This window comes from Nicotiana tabacum, chromosome 4, assembly GCF_000715075.1.
Source record: "Nicotiana tabacum cultivar K326 chromosome 4, ASM71507v2, whole genome shotgun sequence".
In the NCBI taxonomy this organism is placed as follows: Eukaryota; Viridiplantae; Streptophyta; class Magnoliopsida; order Solanales; family Solanaceae; genus Nicotiana; species Nicotiana tabacum.
The window spans coordinates 50,372,997-50,398,756 of NC_134083.1; positions in this window are offsets into that span (position 1 = coordinate 50,372,997).

Sequence of the window (25,760 nt, forward strand, 5' to 3'; positions counted from 1 at the left end):
AGTTCCATCGCCCGAAGAATCAAATACTACCCACCTGGAAGGGTTCTTAAGTGTTTACACTTACCCTTTCACGTTGGGTCCATTAGAACCCGTCATTGTTGCCTTTTGTAAAAGATACGACGTGACCCTTGGCCAGATTCATCCTTCGTTTTGGAGAATAGTGATTCTTCTCCGATTCTTCTCAAGCAAAATTGAGGGGTGTCTTTTCACCCTCGATCACCTTATACGCCTATATAGTCCCCGACTCAATCGAGGATGGCTGATCAAGTTAGCTCGCCGAGCCACTAAAGTATCGTTCTCAAGTATAGATGAAACTCGTGATCGAGGTTGGATAGGCCGGTTTGTTCGAGTCAAAACCTCGGACCTGATTTCTGTCGCCGACATGCCGTTTCCTGAGAAATTGAATATGAGCCATGAGTTTTTACTTCCTTTCGAGCATTTTAATATGGAGCCGCCTTTCATTCTCTTGATCCACTCTTTCTTTTCTGTTATAGTTATGGCTCAGATGCTGGAACCGATCCCGAATGTTAAGCAATGGGTTGAAGGTCTCGTACTGCAGAGACCGTACTCTGAGCATGCTTGGGTGGAGCTATCAAAGGGTCGATGGGAGGCCTGTAGCCATGGTAAGTCTCTTTCTCAGTTTTGTTTGTAGCTCGATCTTCTTCACTTACTTACCCTCATTTTTCCTTTGTAGGACTCGGGAAAGAAGTTGTTATGAGGACCCCATCTGGTGATGAAGAAGTCCCTACCCTGAAGCAGGATAAAGAGAGGAAAAGAAAAGATGCACCGAGTTCCCCGGTTTCAGACAAGAAAAACCTGGTGAAGAGAACTCTCAAACCTAAGGGGGGCTCTAATATCATGCCTTTGGACTCGATCCGCCGATTAAGGGATGAGCCAGAAGAAGAAGAGTTAGCATGTGTGCGGGCCAATGTTGTGATACAACAATCCTCCGAATCAGCGGAGGTTAACAAGGGAGTTCTGGCCGTGATTCCCGAACAAGGAAAAGCCGAGAATATTCGATCTCGAGCTGAGATGGTTGAGGGAGAGACCTAGGGCAGGACATCTCGGGCAGAAGATATCTCGAGGGACGAGCTCAGGATAGTCGATATTACTGGATCCCCTAAGATATCGGATGCTATGATCTATGAGGCCAGCATGTTGGAAGGTCGATCCTACGAGAGCATTCAAGAGCCGATCGATATCCACAGTTTTCTGGATGGGATCGAGTCAGCTGCCTCGGAAGAGGTTATCGGGTTTGGCAGATTACCGATTCCAAAGAAAGCATCATGGTCGGGCTCTATCGGGTCTTCATCAGTTCTGAAACTGGTGGACCGATTCCCGGCCCCGAGTATTGATCCCGATCGTAGGCGGAGGGTAGCGCTCTCCTTCCTGGAAGATACCCGAATTTTCTCTCCCCCCGTGGGGGTCGCCAATTACCTTCGGTCCTTGGTGACCGAAGAGGATCAATCAGTGATGAATGCGGTATGACCAACCTGCCTTTTCAATGAGGCCCAACATGCTCTGAATCGGGTAAATTTGATGGCATCTTTGCTATTTCTCTTATATTTAGATGTGTAGTTAATTCTAACATTTTTCCTATGTTTGTAGGCTTCGGTGCTGCATCACGAAGCCTTCCTCCAAGTCCGAGAGGAGCACGAGGCTGAGGTTCGGAACCTCACTGAGAAGAGTGACTCTTACAAGCTTCTTAGTGAGAAACTTCGAGCATATTTGACAGCATCTCGGGAAGAGCACGAGGAGATGGCTGAGCAGGTATTTCGAATTTTCCATGATAGTGAAGATGAATTGGAGATAACCACTAACGATCCGATTCTGCAGGCTCGGCAGAGGATCGAGCAGATCGGACGGCTTAACTCACAGGTAGATGGACTACTAGCCGAGGCAGAAGAATTTAAAAAGAATATGGATATCCTTGCCTCAAAAAAGGAAGACGTTCAAGCTCAGTTGGAGTTGTTTGAGGCTCAACTTCGATCTGAAAAAGAAAATGCCTTGGGGCTGATCGAGAGGATGAAGGAGCTTCAGCATCGGTTGGATTTGGCTATTTCTGATAAAGCAAGCTTTGCTGATGAACTTGAAGTGTCCAGATCTGAGGTGATCGAGGCCAATAAAAGAGCTGATGCTAAAGTGGCCTAGTTCAGGATCGATGTTGAGGTCAACCAAGCCAAAGCCAAGAGCATGGTCGAGCACACTAAATGGCAGGCTCAGAGAGAAGCTCTCGAGGAGGTCAGTGCTCAGGGCTTCGATGTTGGGGTCAAGATTGAAATTGCCAAGGCGGAGGAAAACAAGGCTCGAAGGCTGGCCTTCCTTGAAGAAGACTCCGATAGGTCGAGCGAATCTGAAGGCGGGGAAGATACCGAGAACGTTATTTAGGACCTTAGCTAGTTTTTATTATTTATTTTGAGGCTGCTCTTTGTAAAGAACTTCCTTCGGTCCGGGTTGCCTTTGTACAAGATTTGTATATAAAACTTTTCCCTTTATGGCTCCCAAATCTTTTTTTTTGGTTAATTTATACAAAGGTCAAAAGTGCCTTAACATTGAATAAGTCCATGATTGAGATAGTAAGGGCCAATAGTAAGTACTGCACTCGACCATTTCTTATAGGCAGTCCTCGAGTGAATGTCCGAATTCGAACTGAGGTAGCCTTTTTAAGCTTGATTTGGGGCAATAGTTCAAACTCGAATCAATGTGGCCCTTGAGTTTAATAGTTGAGTGAAAATGATTTTTCGATCTCGAAGCGAAGAACAACCCTTTATGCTTTATGGTCGAGTGGGTATTTGTTCGAACTCTAAGTAAGAATAGCCCTTAGGCTTTAATGGTCGAGTGCGTGTTTGCTCGAACGCGAATTAATGCTGCCCTTAGGCTTAATGATCGAATGAGTGCTTGCTCGAACTTGAAGAAAGGGTAGCCCTTAGGCTTAATGGTTGAGTGATTGTTTGCTCGAACTCGAGTTAAGAATAGCCGTTAGGATTTAATGGTCGAGTGAGTGTTTACTCGAACTCTAACTAATGTAGCCCTTAGGCTTAATGATCGAGTGAGTGTTTGCTCGAACTCGAAGTAAGAATAGCCCTTAGGCTTTAATGGTCGATTAAGTTTTTGCTTGAACTCGAACTAATGTAGCCCTTTGTCTTAATGACCGAGTGAGTGTTTGCTCGAACTCGAAGTAAGAATAGCCCTTAGGCTTTAATGGTCGAGTGAGTGTTTGCTCGAACTCGAGCTAATGTAGCCCTTAGGCTTAATGGTCGAGTGAGTGTTTGCTCGAACTCGAGGTAAGAATAGCCCTTAGGCTTTAATGGTCGAGTGAATGTTTGCTCGAATTCAAACTAATGTAGCCCTTAGGCTTAATGATCGAGCGAGTGTTTGCTCGAACTCAAAGTAAGAATATCCCTTAGGCTTTAATAGTCGAGTAAGTGTTTGCTCGAACTCGAGCTAATGTAGCCCTTATGTTTAATGGTCGAGTGAGTGTTTGCTCGAACTCGAGGTAAGAATAGCCCTTAGGCTTTAATGGTCGAGTGAGTGTTTGCTCGAACTCGAGCTAATGTAGCCCTTAGGCTTAATGGTCGAGTGAGTGTTTGCTCGAACTCGAAGTAAGAATAGCCCTTAGGCTTTAATGGTCGAGTGAATGTTTGCTCGAACTCGAACTAATGTAGCCCTTAGGCTTAATGGTCGAGTGAATGTTTGCTCGAACTCAAAGTAAGAATAGCCCTTAGGTTTTAATGGTCAAGTGAGTGTTTGATCGAGCTCGAGATAATGTAGCCCTTAGGCTTAATGGTCGAGTGAGTGCTTGCTCGAACTCGAAGTAAGAATAGCCCTTAGGATTTTTGAAGCTCGATCTCGTTGATTTTTTAGTTGGCAGTCCCTGATTTATGGGGGAATTATTCAAACTTCGATCATGGTCGGCCCTTAAGCCTGTTTACATAATAGATTGGGAACATGAAGTAGAGGAAACTTTCTGAGGTATGAGATATCGGTAAAGAAGAAATTTCTCTTTTTAGTCATTATACATGTGTTCATGTTTTATGCTAGGGCTCGAGCAAGCTACGCGGGCATGGTTCGTTTTGACCATTTGGACCTTACAAATTTTTCCTATCGATACCCTGTTGTCATGAAGTAACTTTCTTGCATCGAACTTGATAATCGAACTTGATATATTCGAGGGTAATGCCCCCAGTATTCGAGGTTGATTGTAAAGAGGCCTCAGATACTGTTGAGTTGTTCTAAGTTAGCACGATCAATGATTGTCTCATTAAAAATCTTGCCGCAAAAACCCATTTGGGACAAAATCGGTCTAAGGGAAAAAGAGTGCAATGCGTTCTTTCAGACCTAAAGGCTTGAATAATCCATCCATGTTTCTGGTCGAATATCTGCAAGGGTTAATTTTTAAAATACAAATGCACATGGGAGGGTCGTACCTTAGCAGTAGTATCATTTTAGGTGCGACACATTCCAATTGCTCGGTAGTTGTTTGCCGTTTATCACTCCGAGTTTGTAGGATCCTTTTCCGACAATTTCGAGAACCTGATATGGCCCTTCCCAGTTCGGACCCAGTATCCCTTCATTCAGATTTCGGGTGTTGAGGGTGACTTTCCTTAGTACCAAGTCCTCGTTTTTGAAATGTCGAAGATTGGTTCTTCGATTGTAGTATCTTTCAATCCGCTATTTTTGGGCGGCGAAACGGATGAGAGCGGCCTCTCATCTTTCGTCTAGTAATTCAAGGCTCTTGTTCATGGTCTCGTTATTCGACTCCTTTGTAGCATATCGAAACCTGATGCTAGGTTCTCCGACCTCAACCGGGATCAAAACTTCGGCGCCATAGACTAACGAGAATGGAGTTGCTCCGGTACTGGATTTCGATGTTGTGCGATATGCCCATAGGACCTCGGGTAGTACTTATCTCCATTTTCCCTTGGCGTTGGTCAATCTCTTCTTAAGATTTTGGATGATAGTTTTGTTGGTCGATTCAGCTTGTCCGTTTCCGCTGGGATGGTATGGTGTTGATAGGATCCTTTTGATCTTGTGATCCTCGAGAAATTTAGTTACTTTGGTGTCGATGAATTGTTTTCTATTATCACATACATTCTCGGCTGGCACCTCGAATCGACATATGATGTGGTCCCAAATGAAGTCTATCACTTCTTTTTCTCTGACTTTCTCGAAAGCCTGTGCTTCAACCCATTTAGAGAAATAATCAGTCATAAACAAAATAAACTGAGCTTTACCTGGAGCCAATGGGAGGGGGCTGCCAATGTCCATTCCCCATTTCATGAAAGGCCATAGAGATAGGATCGAGTGGAGCAGCTCCCCGGGTTGAGGAATCATGGGTACATGTCTTTGGCATTTGTCGCATTTTCGAACGAGCTCCCTCGCATCTTTGCCCATATCGGTCCAATAATACCCTGCTCTGATTGCTTTGTGGACCAACGAATCAGCTCCAGAATGGTTTCCATAAGTGCCTTCATGAATTTCCTGTAGGATGTAATCGGTATCTCCTGGTCCCAAACATATTGCTAATGGTCCATCGAACGTGCTTCTATACAGCGTTCCGTCCTCGTACAGGGTGAACTATGCTGCCTTTATGTGCAAAGCTCTCGATTCCTTTGGATCTGTCGGAAGCTTCCCGTTCTTGAAGTACTCTATATATTTGTTTCTCCAATCCCAGGTTAGCCTTGTGGAGTTTATCTCGGCATTACCTTCTTCGATCACCGATCTTATGAGTTGTACGACAGTCCCCGAGTTGAGTTCGTCATCTTCGACCGATGAACCTAAGTTCGCAAGAGCGTCGGCCTCGCTGTTCTTTTCTCTGGGTACATGTTGCAAAGTCCATTCTTTAAATTGATGTAGAGTCACCTGTAATTTATCCAAGTACCTTTGTATTTGATTTTATCGGACTTCAAAAGTCCCGTTAACTTGGTTTACCACGAGGAGGGAATCACACTTAGCTTTTACGATCTCCGCTCCCAAGCTTCTAGCCAGTTCGAGACCTGCAATCAGTGCCTCATACTCGGCCTCATTGTTAGTCAATTTTGTAGTTCTGACAGACTATCTAACTACATTACCTGTGGGTGATTTTATACAATGCCTAGTTCGGAACCCTTTGCGCTCGAGGCACCGTCCGTGAAAAGGGTCCAGACTCCCGAAGAGGTACTCGATTTTATCAATAACTCTTTTTCAATTTCGGGTATGAGGGCCGGTAAAAAGTCAGCCACGAAATCCGCCAAGATTTGAGATTTGATAGCGGTTCGGGGTCGATACTCGATATCGTATCCACCGATTTCTATGGCCCATTTGGCCAATCGACCCAAAAGCTCGGGTTTGTGCAAAATGTTTCGAAGAGCGTAAGTTGTTACAACATGTATCGGATGACATTGGAAATATGGTTTTAGTTTCCTAGAGGCGCTTATTAAAGCAAGCACTAATTTTTCTATATGGAGATATCTAGTTTCCGCCTCGCCTAAGGTCCGACTAACATAGTAAATAGGGAATTGTGTACCTCGTTTTTATCGAACCAGGACTCCACTTACCGCTATCTCCAAGACAGCTAAGTACAAGTAAAGCTGTTCGTCCACTTTCGGGGTATGAAGCAGCGTCAGGCTCGATAAATACCGCTTTAGTTCTCCAAAGCCTGCTGGCATTCCGGAGTCCTTGCAAAGTTGCTTTTCTTTTTAAGCAGTGAGAAAAATCGATGGCTTTTATCAGAGGATCTCGAAATGAATCATCCCAGGACGGCTAACCTCCCTGTTAACCTTTGCACGTCCTTCACATTATTTACTACCGTGATGTCCTCGATAGCTTTGACTTTATCGGGGTTGATCTCGATTCCTCGGTTGGACACCATGAAACCAAGAAACTTGCCCGAGCCAACCCCGAATGCATATTTTTCGGGGTTGAGCTTCTTATTGTACTTTTATAGTATGTTGAAAGTTTCCTACAAATGCTTTAAATGGTCATCTGCTTGCAGGGACTTAACTAACATGTCATAAATATAAACTTCCATTGATTTTCCTATTTGTTTTTCGACCATTCGATTTACTAGGCATTGATAAGTTGCACCAGCATTTTTTAGACCGAATGACATTACGTTATAACAATAGGTATCGTACTTAGTGACAAACAAGGTCTTTTCCTGATCCTCTGGGTTCATCTGTATCTGGTTGTACCCAGAGTAGGCATCGAGAAAACTGAGAGTCTCGTGGCCGGTCGTGGCATCGATCATACGATCGATGCTAGGCAAAGGAAAGGAATTCTTAGGGCATGCTTTGTTCAAGTCTTTATAATCTATACACATTCTAAGTTTGTTTCTTTTCTTAGGGACTACCACCACATTTGCTAGCCATTTGGGGTATTTTACTTCTCGAATGGATCCTATTTTAAGAAGTTTGGTTACCTCGTCCTTGATGAAGGCATGTTTGACCTCAGACTGGGGCATTTTTTTTTGCTTTACCGGATGGAATTTTGGATCCAAGCTCAGTCTATGAGTGGCTATTTCTGGTGGGATCCCTGTTGTGCAAGATGAGACCAAGCAAAACAGTTCATGGTAGCTATAAGAAATTGAATAAGCTTTTTCCTGAGCTCGGGATCTAACCCAGTGCCCAGGTATACCTTTTGCTCGGGCAGATGTTCGATTATCATGATTTGCTCTAGTTCTTCGACCGTTGACTAGGTAGCATCGGAATCATTGGGGACCACAAAGTATAGAGGGATCCTATAGTCATCATCTTTGTCAGTCTTCTGATTCTCTAGTTGGGTCGAGGCTCACATTTGTGATTGCTATTTGGTGTCTTGTTCCTCCTTCGAATCTGATCCCTTTGTCGATGATAGTGAGGATATCAGAATCACTTCATCGACGACAAACATTTCTTTTGCGGATGGTTGCTCCCCATACACTATTTTGATTCTCTCTGATGTTGGGAATTTCAGAACCTGGTTAAGGGTCGAGGGAACTGCTCTCATGTTGTGGATCCGTGGCCTCCCGAACAGGGCGTTATATCTCATATCACCCTCGATTACGTGGAACTTCGTTTCCTGGATGGTCCCAACCATGTTTATTGGAAAGATTATCTCGCCCTTAGTAGTTTCACATGCTATATTAAATCCGTTCAGTACCAGGGTAGCGGGTATGACCTGGTCCTGTAGACCGAGTTGCTCTACGACCTTTGATCGAATGATGTTGGCCGAACTATCTGGATCAATTAACACACGTTTAACTTGAGTTTTAATCATAAGTACAGATATTACCAGTGCATCGTTATGGGGTTGCATGATTGCTTCCGCGTCTTTGTCACTTAAGGACAAGGTTCCTTTAGGTGTGTAATCCTAAGTACGAGATTACTTTTCTCTTACAATAAACATCTTAGTGCGTTTAAGCACCGGTCCCTGGGGGACGTCGATCCCTCCGATGATCATGTGGATGATGTGTTGTGGCTCTTCTTATTCGTTTTGTCTACTAAAATCTCTATTTTTGAAATGATTTTTGGCCCGGTCACTTAAATATTCTCGAAGGTGCCCTTCATTGAATAAACGGGCTACCTCCTCTCTCAATTGCCTACAGTCTTCGGTTCTGTGGCCATGGGTGCCATGATATTTGCATATTTGATTGGGATTCCTCTGGGCTGGATCAGACTGCAGAGGTCGAAGCCACTTAGTATCTTTGATGCGTCCGATAGCCGACACGATGGCGGGTGCATCGATGTTGAAGTTATATTCTGATAACATTGATGCTTCCTTAGGTCCGATATGCTTGTCGAGCCCATTCTTGTTCATCATCCCCCGAGACCCTTGGCCTCGATCACTTCTCCTTTCACTTCGTACGGAGTTGCGTGTAGGTTTGCTACCCCTACGATCTCCGTTATACGGCCGATATCGGTCCTTATTCGAACTTGGTTCTCGGTCGACGTCCCTTTTAATAGCTGACCCAGAACCCAACTGATCGTCTTCAACTCTGCTCTTCAATTGATATCGATTGTGCACATCGGCCCAGGTAACAGCCGGGTACTCGACCAAATTCTGCTTCAACTGTCGTGAAGCCATCGAGCTTCGTTCGTTCAGTCCTTGAGTGAAAGCTTGTATAGCCCAATCATCTGTGACCGGTGGTAGATCCATTCGTTCCTTTTGAAAATGGGATACGAACTTTCTTAGTATCTCGTTATCCTTTTGCTTTACCTTGAAAAGGTCCGACTTTCTGGTCTAGAGCTTTATGATTCTGGCGTGTGCTTTTACGAAATAATCTGCAAGCATAGCAGAAGAATCGATAGAGTTAGGAGGTAAATTATGATACCATATCATTGCCCCCTTTGACAGGGTTTCCCCGAACTTCTTCAATAGTACGGATTCGATCTTGTCGTCTTCTAGATCGTTCTCTTTAATAGCACATGTGTAAGAGGTGACATGTTCGTTGGGATCGGTCGTTCCATTATATTTAGGAATTTCGGGCATGCGAAACTTCTTGGGGATCGGTTTAGGAGCCGCGCTCGGGGGGAAAGACTTTTGTATGAATTTTTTGGAATCCAAGCCCTTCAATACTGGCGGTGCCCCCGGAATCTGATTAATCCTGGAGTTATACGTTTCTACTTTTTTGTCATTTGCTTCAATCCTCTTTTCTCCTGACTCAATTCGTTTTGTCAGTTCCTCTAACATCTTGATAATTTCGGGATTAGTCCCCGATTTTTGTTCATTTGATCTTACTACGGCTGGCCCCGTTTCATGGGTGATTTCTCGGGATGGACCGGGCTCGGCCCTGCTCGGTGCCTGGGTTTGGCTCTGCAACTGAGCTATTGCTACCTGTTGAGCTTGTAACATTTCGAAGATCATATGCAGGCTGATCCCGTCTTCTCCAATATTTTAGGTATTTCGAACTGCAGGTCGAGTTCCACCATAGATGCTGTTTTCGGGGTCGGAATGTTGGTTCGCCTCGATGGCCACATGTGAATTGACGTCGATTGGATCTGCGGCCCAAGTTCCAACGAGATCAACGAGTGGCCTTTCATCCCCGGTCGTCAGGTTGTTGTTCTCATCTTAAAGGCCAGCTTCGTTGTCAATAGGTAGGGCCATTGATTGAGAGTTCGTTGTTTTTGACCTGAAATCAAACATGCTTCCAAGAGCAAGTGTAAAATGGTGTATTTTGCAGAGATTCATACCAAATAACCACTATTATCCTTAGCCCCACGGTAGGCGCCAAACTGTTTACCCGAAAAATGAATAGAGTTAAATTTATACGTAATTCTAAAGATACGTGGTATAACTTGGTACAAATCAGAAAAATAAGTAGAAATATATCGAATATTGACTGTAAAAAAGGAATAAAATACAAACCAAATTGAGTAGAGAATGATTTATAAACAAACAAGATGAATCAATGTCCAAAGCCCAAAAAGAATAATCTCTACTATATTTCTGTGTAATAATCTTTGAAATGTGAGAGTGTATTGATGTCTCAATGTTCAATGTCCTTTACAGAAATAAAAGCCACCCTTCTTATAGTAGAGGGATCCTACTTTGGATATAATTAAAAAATACATAGTTGGGATCCCATGATAGATTAGTTAATTAGTTTTTCCTTAATTCCCGCCGAGATTCTCTCCCTTGGTGCGGCTACAACGGCTCTTTGTCTCTTAGCTCGATCTTGGTCGGTCTTGGAACTGGTCGATCTCTGGATCTCGAACTCGATATTGACTCGAGCTCGGTATCGGCTGGTCTGGATCTCGAGTTCGATAACACCACTTTACATCATAGTTCGATTTGGATTCGAGCTCGATATTGACTTCGAGCTAGGTATTGATCGGTCCCTGAATCTTGAGCTCGATAACCTGGCTTCAGATTTCATCTCGATATTATGATGATGACCCTCGGTCCATCATGTTCCAATTTCGACTAATTACACGAAGGACAAAATCAGTTTTGACCGTATAAGCTGTCTATGCATTAAAAGAGGATACGTTAATAAACGACCGTTTTTATGACCTTTTATTTTTCCATGAAACGGTTCATTTTTCAGAATTCTTTATATAGACCCAATTTTGTAGCTATTGAAGAGAATGGATACATAGCTGCTTGACTGCTTCTAACTTTTCTTCGAGTAGCTTTTTTGTGCTTTTTCCCCATTTGGGTCTTATTATTATATATGTGGGTATTTTCTTTTCACATGATATCGGTATTTTATTTTCTTCTCTCTACCAGTATGCATTTATATGTTATTCTTTGATGATCTATCTACTTCATTTTATTTTTTCTAACTATACTGCATATTTTTTAAACTTTTCTTTCTTCGTTAACTAACTCTTTTGAACTTCTCCGATGGGCCGGGGATCCTTCTTACAGGGGCAACAGCCAACAATGAGGAATGGAAGGATGGCTTTGCAATATTTCGATTGTCACTCGTGCCAGCTGATCTAATCTCTATGTCCAACACCTAGTAATTAGTACGGAGTATTACATTCTTGAAATAATACTAGGAAAAAAATTGCTTGAGTACCTTTCTAATTTTACTCTATTCTTAATGTTATTATAAGTAACACATTAAGTTATTTTGATTTATTATGCTTCTAAAACAAAGTACGTTTTACTGTACAATCACACCAAAGCATAAAAAATTAACTGAAAAATATGACCAGGGGATTTGGGTTGCCAGGATTGAAGATAAAGATAGGAAGGAATGAAATCGAGTATAGGGGTAAAAAAAGCCTTAAAGAATAGGATACATTTATTAATTGATTTTTTCTTTCTTTTTCTCCACCTCTTTTTATAATTCTTTTTATTTTTTTGTTCTCTTTCCAATACTATTTTTTTATTTGACATATACGAAAGATAGTGACCTTTTAAAATATAGGCATGAACAACTCTTACTCAGAAAAACACTTGGTGGAAGAAAAATTGTAGTGATATCTCAGGTTTACACCCTCGATTTTGACATTAACTTTTCTTTTCTCTTTTTCATTTGTTTTTATTTCCTTTTTTTATTCTTTTTTTTTTCATTCTATTTTTCTTATGCAAGCTACTATATCTGATTAAAGTAGGCTATTTCATGTTTAACTTGGAATGTCTTTCACATATTCTTCTATTAAAGAACTTTATATAGGAGGTTAAAAATAGCCGTAAAGAGATATTTGATTAGCATAACTTCATATTTTCTATGGGAATTATAACACTAATATTCAATTAGTTTAATTTTATATTACAACAGTGCGAAGGGCGGGCATATATACTAAGTATATAAATCCAAGATAAAGTTATACTATTCTCTAACGGATCGTGGAAACATGAGCAATAACTCCTTATTGTAGGTTATAGTGCCATGTCTTATATCCGTTATAATTTCATGTCTAACGGATTGGTTGATTCTACACTTCTGACCATTGGTAATCAAATGCCTAACGATTTATTTGAATCATATTAGGGCGGATGGCATGGGATTTGTTCATAGCATGTAATGATCTTCTGCCCATGATTTAGAGTTGTCATTATGAATAACGCAATTTATGTCAGCTAGCGCCATCCTGTACGAACTTACTCACTATTACCTTTCATCCCGTAACATATATAATAATCGGAGGGATGAAAATTGAAAGGTAAGAGAATACTATTTTTACACCCTTCAAGGTTTCAACACGCTTGTGAATTGAACCATTATGCTTTGTCCGTTTTAATTAATGTGAATGAACACAATCATAGCTATGGTGTACAAATCGAACCGGAAAACCGCACCAAATCGAAAAGTCAAACTAAACCGATTAAAAATCCGACTAGGATTGGTTTGATTTGATTTGATATTGAGTAAAAAAAAACCTGAACCAAACCGATATATAAATATATAATTTTTTATATATAATTTTAAGACTTTATATAGAATTTTATTTAATAGATATCTAGAAATATTTGAGAAAAATACTTTTTTAAAGAAAAATATTATTAGCTCATCTATACCAATAATACAACAATAAAAATTAGAGAAAAGCATGCAACTAAGTGCTGATCTAATCCATTTGAATTTGAAGAGTAAAAAAAGTATTTCAAACTTTGAATTTTAGAAATAATAAGTTGTTTTTAAATTGAATAGGATCTTCTACTACCGCGCGAAGTGCGGATAAATTTACTAGTATATATATATAAAGCTAAGAAATAAAAAAGTGATGTGTCACTTCTCATTGCCCAACATTCATATTTATCTTTTATCTGGATTTTTTACCATTTTTTTCTCTTATTCTTTCTATCCAATTTAATGTATAAATGCCTAAAATTTATTATCAAGTAAACATGCGGTTTCTACCTATTCAAAACTGAAACGCCTCATAAATAAAGAACAGTTTCTTTGTGGTGGTACTTCAAAAGCCTCTTACATTTTTCTATCAACTATAAAGCCCAAACGGCTCATCACCAAATCAAAACAACAAAAAACAAAAAAAGAAGTTTGAAAAAAGAAGAAGAAAAGAAAACCGCTCTAAAGAGGATGTGGAAGCACACCTCATCTCCCAATTTTAATCATTTCCAAATGTCATATGTCTGCCCCCATTTATTTCATCCTTTCAGTTTGTCTGGCAGTGAAGAATCTTTGGCAGAGCTTTTTGCTATTTAATTTTCGTCTTTAACTTGGGTTTTTTTGAGTTAAGATATTGCTATTAGTGATGGGTCGTAACGATCCGGTTGATCGTTTTGAGTATTACAACTCCGTTCTCTCATTTACTGTTTAATTTGTACTTTAGAGTTGTTATACGACTTGCCGGGGTAATTGGTTCGGGCCCGATGAAGTTTTGAAATAAATTGAGACACTTAGTCTCCAAAATAAAAACTTAAATTGAAAAGGTTGACCGAATATTGACTTATGTGTAAACGACCCCGTAATAGAATTTTGATGATTCCAATAGTTCCGTATGGTGATTTTGGACTTAGGAGCGTGTCCGAAAAATTATTTGGAAGTCCGTAGTTAAATTAAGTTTGAAATGGCTAATATAAAAATTTAAGTTTAGAAGTTTAACCGGGGAGTTGACTTTTTGATATCGGGGTAGGAATCCGATTCTGGAAATTGAAATAGGTCGTTATGTCATTTATGACTTGTGTGCAAAATTTGAGGTCAATCGGACTTGATTTGATAGGTTTCGGCATTGAATGTAGAAGTTGAAAATTCTTAGTTTCATTAAACTTGAATTGAGGTATGATTCGTGATTTTAGTGTTGCTTGATGTGATTTGAGGTTTCGATTAAGTTCGTATAGTGTTTTAGGACTTGTTGGTACATTGGGACGGGGTCCCGAATGACTCAGGTGTGTTTCTGGGTGAGTTTTGAGCGAGTCTAGGCATTTCGGCACTCTGATGTTGTTCTAGAACTTTTGAAGTACGGGGGGGACATTTTGGAGTGCTGAGGCAAAGCCTCAGGTACGGACCGCAGAGGAAATGTGCGGACTGCAGAAATCCTCTCGCGGCCGCAGAAAGAAGATTATGTAGATTCGATGGTTCGACTTCGGAAGCTTATATCTTTTAATCTATAAGGAATTTGAAGATGATCCAAAATCAAAAATTGTAGCTCTTTGAGTCTAGTTTTCAGAAAGGTAAACAAATCATCATTTGGATATTTATAGAGAAAGTTATGGTCAATTTGGATTGCGGCCGCAGACCCGGAATGTGCGGACCGCACAGAAATGTTGTGGTCAGCACAATGGGGATCAAATTTTGTACTATATAAACGGGTTTTTCATCTCATATTTCATATTTGGACTTTGGGAGCTCGGTTTGTGGCGATATTTCGTGGGATTTTCTAGAAATTCATCTGGATAAGTGATTATAACTCGAATTTGGTTAATATACATGAATATATCATTGTTTTCATCATTTAATTAGTATTTTGAGATGAAAATTTGGGAAAAATTATAGAAATTTCATAAAACAAATTTTGGGATTTGAATGTAGATTCGGAGTTGGATTTGAGTGAAACTAGTATGGTTGGACTCGTAATTGAATGGGTTATCGAATTTTTTGAGTTTCGTCGGATTCCGAGACGTGGGACCCACATGCGATTTTTGAGTTAAATTTCGAATTTTGTTGGAAATTAGTATTTTCATATGGAATTAATTCCAATAATTTGTATTGACTGAATCGAATTAATTGTGACTAGATTCGAGGCGTTTGGAGGCTAATTCGCGAGGCAAAGGCATATCAGAGTAAAGAATTACACTGCTTGAGGTAAGTAACACTTCTAAACTTAGTTCTTAGTGTATGAATTCCCGAATTTGGTGTTATATCAATTATTTGGAGATGATGCACATGCTAGGTGATGAGCGTATGGGCGTGCACCATAGAAATTGTGACTTGAATGAATTCTGTGGAGTTGTAAAATTAAAGAATCATATTATTATCCGCATATTCTCCACGTGTTAGAGAAATTGACCTAAGACTCGTATTAAAGATCATGTTTAGGCTACGTGCCGATATTTTGGGACCCATAGGGTCGTGTTGTTGTAGAATTTAATTATTTTAAAATGTATATTTCATACTCAGTCATGTTCATCCATTGTGAGGATATTTATGGGATCGGGCTTGCCCGCAGCAGGCCATATTGGCTTTATATATATATATATATATATATATATATATATATATATATATATATATTATTATTATTATTATTATTATTATATGGAACGGGACTGCCCGCCCGCAACAGGCCTTATAGGCTTTAATATTATATGGATCGGGGCTGCCCGCCTGCAGCAGGCCATATAGGCTTTATATCACGCTTGGGCCGAAGGAGCCCCTCCGGAGTCTGCACCCCCACAGTGAGCGTAGATGATTTATATTAGGGATGGAGTTCCCTAGGTGTCACGATCCAAAACCCAACCCGTTGTGATGGCGCGTATCGCGATACTAGGCAAGCTGACATCTCCCAAACACTTTCAACATGTCACGACCCTAAATTTAAACCTGTCGTGATGGAGACTATCAATGGTACTAGGCCAACCGACTCCCACAATACTACGATAACTCATTCAAAGATATGCCAAAAGACGTCTTCTATAGAAAAATTTGATAAAAGAAACAAGGGTTGAACTCAAAAATAGAAATGCGGAATGAACAGCCCCAAACATCGGGATGTCACTGAGTCATGAGCAACTACTAAAAAATGGTCCGACAACAATAAGACTAACGTAGTCTGGGAAAAATCCAAAATACAACTAAGGGGGAGATAAAGAAGGAGAAAATAGGGCTGCGATCGCCAGGCAGCTACCCTACTAACTCCAATGAACAGCTACAGGAATATTAGCAGCCACTACCGTGACCAAAAATGCCTGGATCTGCACACAAGGTGTAGGGAGTAACGTGAGTACACCAACTCAGTAAGTAACAAAAATAAATAAAGACTGAGAAGTAGTGACGAGCTAAATGCAAGTACCGTTCATATCACAAAAATTTAGTAAAGTGCGACATGCTTTGTAACCAGACTTTAAGTCAAATCAGCTTGTTTAAATCAAGTTCAAGTAAATCAATTAGAAATATTATTCAACAGTTCTCAAACAAGGACTCAAAGCAACTATGAGCATGGATGATGAAATCATATACTGCCCTTCGGGCTAACATCACTCAGTCTTCCCAATCACTCATGCCTCACAATCACTCATGCCTCACCGTCACTCATGCCTCACAATTGATCAGTACTCGGCACTCGGCACTCACACTCATACTCACACTTAGTAGGTACCTGCGCTCACTGGGGGTGTTCAGACTCCGGAAGGGCTCCTACAGCCTAAGCGCTATAATCTGCACGGACAACTCATGTGCTGTACGGACAACTCACGTGCTATAATATCATTATCAGTATCCGCACAGACAAGTCACGTGCTAAGGTACAATACCTCACAAACAGGCCCTCGGCCTCACTCAGTCATAAACCTCTCCAGTCTCTCGGGCTCTCAGAAATCAAAGAAATCAACCCAAACAACTTTAACATGATGCAACAAATAGAATAACAGAGATTGAGCTATGATGTAAGAATGCATGAACATGACTGAGTACGGGATATCAACTAAAGTAGTGAGAGGACAGCAAGCAACGACCTCTAAGGGTCCAAACAATACTGGCATAAGGCCTTGAGATGATATCTAGCATGATTTACAGTAAATCTTTCTGAAGCACATAAAGAGCATATAGCTACAACAGGTTGTTCAACTTTACAGTTGCTACGGGACAGACCAAGTCACAAATTTCCAACGGTGCACACCCACACACCCGTCACCTAGCATGTGTGTCACCTCCAAATAGTCACATGACACAAAAATCCGGGGTTTCATACCCTCAGGACTAGATTTACAACCGTTACTTACCTCAATCCGAGAAAATCTCTACTCCGCAATTCCCTTGCCTCTCGAATCGGCCTCCGAGCTTCCCGAATCTAGCCACAAGAAGTACAATACCATTAATATATGCTAAAGGAAAATTTTCCACAAGAAAACTACTATATTAGACTTAAAACCCGAAATCAACTCAAATCCGACCCCCAGGCCCACGTCTCGAAATTTGACAAAAGTCACAAAACCCATAAGCCCATTCACTCATGAGTCTAACCATACAAAATTCATCAAAATCCGACATCATTTGGTCCCTCAAATCCTCAAATTACACTCTCTAAAATCCCAAGCCCTAACCCCCAATTTTCACTTCAAACCCCACTAATTAGATGAGAAATCAACGGGAAAGCAACATAGCTAGGAGTATTAGAGCTCAAGCAACTTACCTCTGCGAAAACCCTTGAATCCCCTTCAAAATCACCCCCAAAGCTCCAAAGTCTGAGTTAAAAATGGTGGAAATGAGCAAAAATCACGAAGTCCTCAATTTATATATTCTGCCCAGTGAAACCGCATCTGCGGTCACCTTATCCGCTTCTGCGATGCCGCACCTGCAAAAAGTCCTATCGCAGGTGCAGAACTCACTTAAAATCCCAGGTTCCACATCTGCGGCAAGTATCTCGCACCTGCGCTTGCGCACCTGCGTATCTCCCTCTGCTTCTGCAGAGCCAGCTAATTTCCTTCTTTTCCGCATCTGCGTCCCAGGTCTCGCACCTGCGGGCTCACAGATGCTACAGCCTTCTTGCACCTGCGGTTCTAGTCAAACTCAACACTGCCCGCATCTGCGACCTCCCATGTGCTTCTGCGGTCTCGCATCTGCGGCTCCCTCTCCGCAGGTGCGGAAAACACCAGCAGCAGCAGTTCTGCTACATTTTCCAAGTTCCAAACCTTCCGTTAATCACCCAGAACCACCCTAAGGCCCTAGGGACCTCAACCAAACATACCAACACATCCCATGACATCATACGAACTAAGTTGAGCCTTCGAATCACTCAAAACAACATCAAAACGCCAAATTACCCTCGGATTCAAGCCTATGAACTTCTAAATTTCCAAATTCCACCAACGATGCCGAAACCTACCAAACCACATCCGAATGACCTCAAATTTTACACACACATCAAAAATAACACCATGAACCTACTCCAATTTCCGGAAATCCATTCTGACCCTGATATCAAATTTTCCATTGCCGACCAAAAATTGCTAAATTTTCAACTTTCGCCAATTCAAGCCTAATTCCACTATGGACCTCCAAATCACATTTCGGATGCACTCCTAAGTTCAAAATCACCTAACAGAGCTAACGGAACCATCAAAGTTCAAATCCGAGATTGTTTACAGAATCACCTAACGGAGCTAACGGAACCATCAAAGTTCAAATCCGAGATCGTTTACACCTAAGTCAACGTCCGGTTGACTTTTCGAACTTAATCTTCTACTTTAGAGACTAAGTGTCTCAATTCACCCCGAAACCACTCCGTACCTGAGCCAACTAACCCGGTATAACACAATATAACTGAAGGACACAAAAAGAAACAAAAATGGGGGAAACAGGGCTATAACTCTCAAAACGACCGGCCGGGTCATTACATCCTCACCCACTTAAACATACGTTCGTCCTCGAATGTGCCAGGAGTTGTTTCTAGGCCATCAAATCACTATTCCATCTTACCATTCACGTACCTGGGGATGATCTCATGTCACCCTATTCTATATAGGCCTGACCACACAACATAACTGAAAATCATTAATTTAACCTTAGCCCAATAACCTTGGAGCCAAATTTCTAACATCCTGAATTATTTTCAAAACCCGAATCTCACATCCACACAATGTATAAGGCTGAATGAGATGCATCGAGCCATAACTATGACCACAGATATAATCAACTAATATTTTACACAACTCGCATGCTCGTGGCACCATTCCTGATCATAGTAACTACTCCAAAACCAACCAAGTACTAGTATTAAACCCCATATCAAACCAACATCACCCCCAAACTTCATACACTGTCGATAATAAAAGAAACACGCAGAATATCATAATCTCTTATCAGATCAGCACATCATGGAGCTCTCTCGCCCCAAACAGAACCATAATCCCTTTCTTAGCCGACTTTCAATGTCATCTTCCCAAATATACCGTAATCAAACCGGAAAGTACCCATTGTGGGTCCAATGACCTTATATTATTAAACACAACTATCCCACAGACATGCCATACCAATATAAATCAGAGCCATAAACCGTGCTATCCGTGCGCCAATACGCAACAATTCAAAAGTATTCGGTCAGGGAAAATGACTCAAATGCGAGAACTGCCCCGCCAGATTAACAAGTACCACCACAAAGAAATGCTGAAAATCTATCACATACCAAAGAACCATCACACGATTCTAACGCAAGGTTCATACCTTAACATAACTCCACTGCAATGCGTGCCCCCATCCAAATATTGGTCCATATTATCTACCTCGAGCCACCCTGCTCAAAATCAATAACGACGGAGAGGCAAGTGACAAAAATGCCACACAAAACCTGAAAGATCATAACCAATACGCAATCGATCATGCCATACCCAAATACTCATCTCGCTCAAATTCTGCCATAAGGCCCCCAATAGATCCGCACCATGTGTGCATATAATCAATGAAAGACAACTTCTCGTGGCATAGAAGAGTAACTCACAGATCATTTCAGACCACGAATAAGTTCAATATCGACCGAATGGCACATCACTCAACAATAACAGTAGGGAGCCAACCAGTCAGACTCAGTGCAGAATACACATCCTAATTGGGCCTACCAATGGACCCCAAATCAACTCTGGTCACCCACAAATAGATAAATAATCCTCCGAAAGTCAACAATGACTGAATCATAGCACATACTATCATCTGGCTAGCTTCGGCCATGACTTCACAGTCCACAACCATGAAACAATCTACTCCTAAGGACTTCCAGTCTCTAAATCCATAGAACACACGGATCACCATATCTGATCCCAACTCCACTGCCGAATGTCTAACACATCTATCATACACGATCATCCCACGATAAATACTTCTATAATTCTCCTATGACATATAGAAAAATTTGAATATCAGCAGTCGATCAACCAGGAGAGTGCCGCAATACCAATGAAGTATCGATGAATCAAAACACATTGCCCCTTCTGAAATGTATACTCTCATCAGGCCATACCGATTAATAATATCATTTACCTGGTCATCTGAAACCATCCATGCTGCCTACGAATTTATGTCCTTCCCTTCAAAACTGAACTGTGACCTTGCACCTGCAAATCTCAATCCCACACAATACACCGCGTCTATCATGCCATCCTGTGAAGAGTACAAGAATCTCATAATCACTCTGAGTCACAAGCAGAATACATACCCGATCAATCATAAACCTTTCATTTGATCTCCTCCCGGAGAAAATCCCAATACACAACATATTCCTCACGCCGGCAGGAAATATACTCCTCGAAACCCATTTACACACAACCAAGCTATTATAACCGAATCTGTCCAACTCAACCCAGCCACGCAGGTCGCCAAATCCAAGAGTATTGCCACAAAGCACCTGTATAAAACCCCCCACATCATAAGCACCCAAAAGAACTGATTATATCTATTACCATGTTGTCCTATTTCTCTGAGTCCCTTCCGAATTTGTCTTCAGATTGACACTTCTCCTTGCTAAATCGCCACGCACCCCACAAACCTTAGCATAGAACCACAACGCCCTACGGCCATTAAGTAGTTGTATTCTTCTTAAGCACCTTCATAAATACCCCGACTATAACACTCACTCTGAAAATACCTTTTGTGAATTTAAAATTGTTCTTCTTACCTTCCTTATACTAAAGTGTAGAATCCATAGTCATATAGAATTTCCGTAAGTCCAGGCACCATCAAATGCAAATCTCAGATTTTATCCATGTACAAGTCAGGAGAAGTTCTCAATTGCTATATATAAATCTTGAACCCATTAGAACCTTCTAGAGAGTCCTCCACTCTGCTCAAATCTAAATTGCACCGCCCGAATGGGCCGAAATACACGTGCTCCCTTAGCTTGACCACACTTAAAAGAAGTAACCATGCCTTAACGTCACCGATCAAATTCATACTTCGTGCGTACTACATCCAACAATAACAACTCCATCATCCCATGATTTTCATATACTCATAAAGTGCAATATAACCTGCATTCAAGAATTCCTTTACTTGAGTCATCCTTGATAAGTTGGTATTTTACCCACTTATCTCTTCTTGATACTTAGGCTTTTGTATGATTTTGTTGAGAAACTAAGGCATTTATTGAGGTTTATTGGAATATTTCAGGTATCAAGTGATTTAGAAGTGATGGTGAAGAAACCAAGTGAAAACGAGTCAAAAAGAAGCTAAAATAGACAAAGGATATCTGCCTAGTGAATTACCCTTCGCGAACGCAAAGGGTTAGATGCGAATGCGAAGCATCAGGACAAGAAGCCTTTGCGAACATGAGATGTTGTACGCGACCGTGAAGAAGGAGGAAGCCAACCTTCGCGAACGCAAAGGTATAATCGCGAACGCGATGAAGCAGGAGACAAAACTTTGCAAACGCGAAGGAGATATCGCGAACGCGAAAGAAGCAGAAATCAAAACCTTCGCGAACGCGAAGTATTGTTCGCAAACGCAAAGAAGAAACTAGGCGAAAAAACTCAGCAGTTTTGGAATTTCACGATTTTGACCCCAAACCATTTAATACACGACCTAGCTCATTTATCGGAATCATATCATATATTGGAATATTTTTGGCTTATTTTCAGTCCATATCCTAGAGAGAACAAGCCTTGGAAGCTAGGGTTCTTGAACACACACTTGGGTCTTGAAGATTTGAAGTTTTTGGTTGAGAATTTCTTACTCCTTTATGCTCATTTCTTCATTTCCTTACTTTGTATTGAATATCTAAGTGTGTAGTATTTATTTCCAACACTTGAATCTTGTTTATGAAAATATTCATATTTAAAGTGTGGATTAAATACCTTGTTGTGCTTATGTATTGAATGATTTTTATTTATTATGAATCGAGTTGTTATTTCTTTAATTATTCTTGTTCGTAAATATTTCCAAAGGGATAAGCTAACCCTAGGACTCGCCCATTCACTTCGGATTAATTTTTGAAAAAGTAATTCGGGGTTGGAAAAGATTAATTAACAAGAACTTGAGGCGTTAACCCTCACTTTATAGATTCTACCCAGGGATAGGAATGAACTACTTGAAGCCATATTCGGGTGTTCTTAATCTCTTAATTGTTTTAGGGATAATTCAATTAGGAAGTCTTGTTAGTCTTCGAGAGAAGCTAATATAGAATTTATTATCCGAGGCTAATAAATAATAAACTCCTTCATATTTATAAAATTGCGAAATATATTAGATTGTTACTTGAGTGTAAATCCCGATGCACCCATGCTTGTAGCCATTGATCATTTTACTTGCTGATCATTTTACTTGCTTTCTAGGTTAGTTTACGTTTTCGCATTTAGCTATAATATTTTCTCAACTACCATTCTAAGTGTTTGACATTGCATAATAAGTGATAATTCTCTTACATTCCTAATCGCTTACATATTATTCTCTGTTGGATTTGACCCCGACTCATAGTTGGGTAAATTATATTGCATGCGGCCGTGTCCATTTACTTTTTAGTAGTAGATTTGGACGTCATCGAAATTGGCGCCGTTGCCGGGGAACAATTTGGTGTAATTTAGGTTGTTTGAGAAATAAGCGTAAGTGCTTTGGTCTAAACTTGTGAATATTTGTGTAATTATCTTTCTTAACTTGGTCTATTTTTCTTGTTTGTTTCTTGTTTATTTCCTTAATTTTGAAAAGAAAAAAAAATGGCATCATATAATGAAAATTGGCCGGATGGTAGTTGTGCATACTTTGATGACCCTTGTCCTTATTGTGGAGGACCACACTCGTGACAAAATTATTTAAATTCTCCCGGGGGTAGATTGTGCGCACAATCTCAAACCCACAAGTGGAGTATTTGTGATAAGTGTGGTCATCAAAATGGTCATTGGGATGATTGTGCTTATTTGTCCTTCCCTTCCCTAAGCCCCCGCTATGATGATTCTACTTTTTGTGATGAAAATTGTAGGGGTATGGAAGTGGAAGAAATTGAGCATGGTCAAAATGGAGAGTTTAAGCTCGTGTTAGAATGCCTACTTGAAGGAGGAAACAAAGAGCAAAATGCCTTGGAGGAGCTTTTGGAAAATAGTTTCCAAAATGATTTGGTGCTTGAAAGGTTAAACTTACAAATGGGAGAAATGTTTGAAGCTTTAGAGGTCCAAAAAGCCTCGGAAGTGAATGATAGCCAAGAACCTTCCTTAGATGTGGAAGCCGAAAATCCTTCCTCGGCACTTGATCAAAACCAAGAAGAAAGCTCAAATGCTCAAAATGAGAAAATGATGCTCATGTTGGAGGCCATTCTTGAAAATGAGGAGAAGCAAAGCTTGGCACTCGAGGACTTGAAACAAGGCTTGAATAAAAATGATGAGCACATCCGCACCTTGAAAAATCAAATGAAAATATTGGTTGAGGCTCACTATGCCCACCAACTTGAGAGTGTGGAAAGAGATCAAGAAGAGTCCGACATCGAGGAAGAAAGTGAGCTTTATTTTGAGGAATCAAGTATTGAACTTCCGCCAACCGATTCCATGAGTATTAATGATGCCAAGAAAAATATGGAATTAGAGTCAACCGGTGCAAGTGAAAATATGGTTGAAGTCGACTCTAGTTCGGGGGAAAAAGAGAATGTCAAAATCCGAGAAGATTTGCAATTTGAAGGCTTGAGGTTGCATTCCAAGCATTTTTCAACCTTGAATTGCATGGTGATATGGGAATTGAGCCGTGCGAATCCATATGGAAGTGCTAAGAATAAAAACAAGAGCCATACATTTTGCAATTTGCATATTCAAAAAGGCGAAATGACATTCCTCACATGAAAGCCAAGAAACGCAAAATGAAGAAATTAAAGTTTGGCTTGATCATTTACTTACCACCACCCCCCGTTGCTCGTGGTCACAAGCTTGATTCCAAGTTAGGTACCCAATACATATCGTCCAAATGGCGAGAAAAGTGGTAAAGTTGATCTGCGTCGTGCCACGACATTAAATGCGGCGCTTGGTGGGAGGCAACCCATCGTTTTCAAACTTTTCGGTCATTTTTGAAATTTTCTTTTTTAGAATAGCTTAGTATATTGTTTTTGACTAATCTGCCAAGTTTCACATTTTTTGGAGTTGTTTTGAGCAAGTGGCATGGTCTGGGTAGTCCAAAGTAGCTGCTAGGAAATTGCAGAAACAGGTCTTCACGTTCGCGACAGAACCTCGCGTTCGCGGCCAGTGGCATTTTCTAATTCTTCGCATTCGCGTGGTTCCACTCGCATTCATGACTGTTGGCCAGATTTACTCTTCGCGTAGGCGACCATGCCCTCACGAACGCGTAGGGTCAGGTAAGTTTTAAAATTGTTAAACACTGAAAACGAACAATTTACCCTTTTGTTCCTTTTTGGCTCAAGAACAACTCTCACTACTCCTTCACCATAATCTTCAAGTCCATAATCTTCAAGGTCATTTGCAAGGTATGTAATTTCCTATATTTTCTCTTAACTCTTTCTTCTGTTTATTGGTGTAAAACAATAGAAGAACAACCATGGTTGTTTGGTCCTTAGGGTTCAAATTTTGAGTATTAAAATGTCAAATTCGTGTGTGAAATTGGTTGTGCTTGCTGGGTGAGGTTGGTTGAGTGTGTGTGTGTGTGTGATTGTTAGTGTAAAATTTTGGGAAATATGTGTGCTGAAGTTGATTGAGAAAACGAGAAGGAAAAGAGGGCACACACACTGTTTGACGAAATGCCTGAACGAAAAATGGGCCTGTGCGAAGAAGATTACCTTCGCGAACGCGATGGTCTGCTCGCGAACACGAAGGCCAAATTCTGGGCAAAATATTTTTGACCTTCGCGAACGCGATATTACACTCGTGAACGCGAAGGTCTAAATCTGGGCAAAAAAATTTTCTCTTCGCGAACGCGAAGAACAATCATTGGCAGTCCTTAAATTGGCGAAAAATAGTAACTTTGCACAGCTCTGCCCGGGACCTTTTTCGCCCATTTCTTCGGCCTAAATACTTCCTAATACATTGTTTTAAGTGTCTATATGAACTTTTAACTTTGTTGGACTATTTTATAAGTATTTTGGGCATAAAATGGATCCGGTACACAATGAAATTGAGCAAGAACATGTCCTTGAAGCTGAATAAGAGGAACCCTTTGATCATGACCGGTTTCCATCTGCAGCATGTGAGCGGAAATATGATGAACTCTTGTCAAATACCATCGTCCGGGAAAGAGGCATAAATATGGAAAAGGTTGA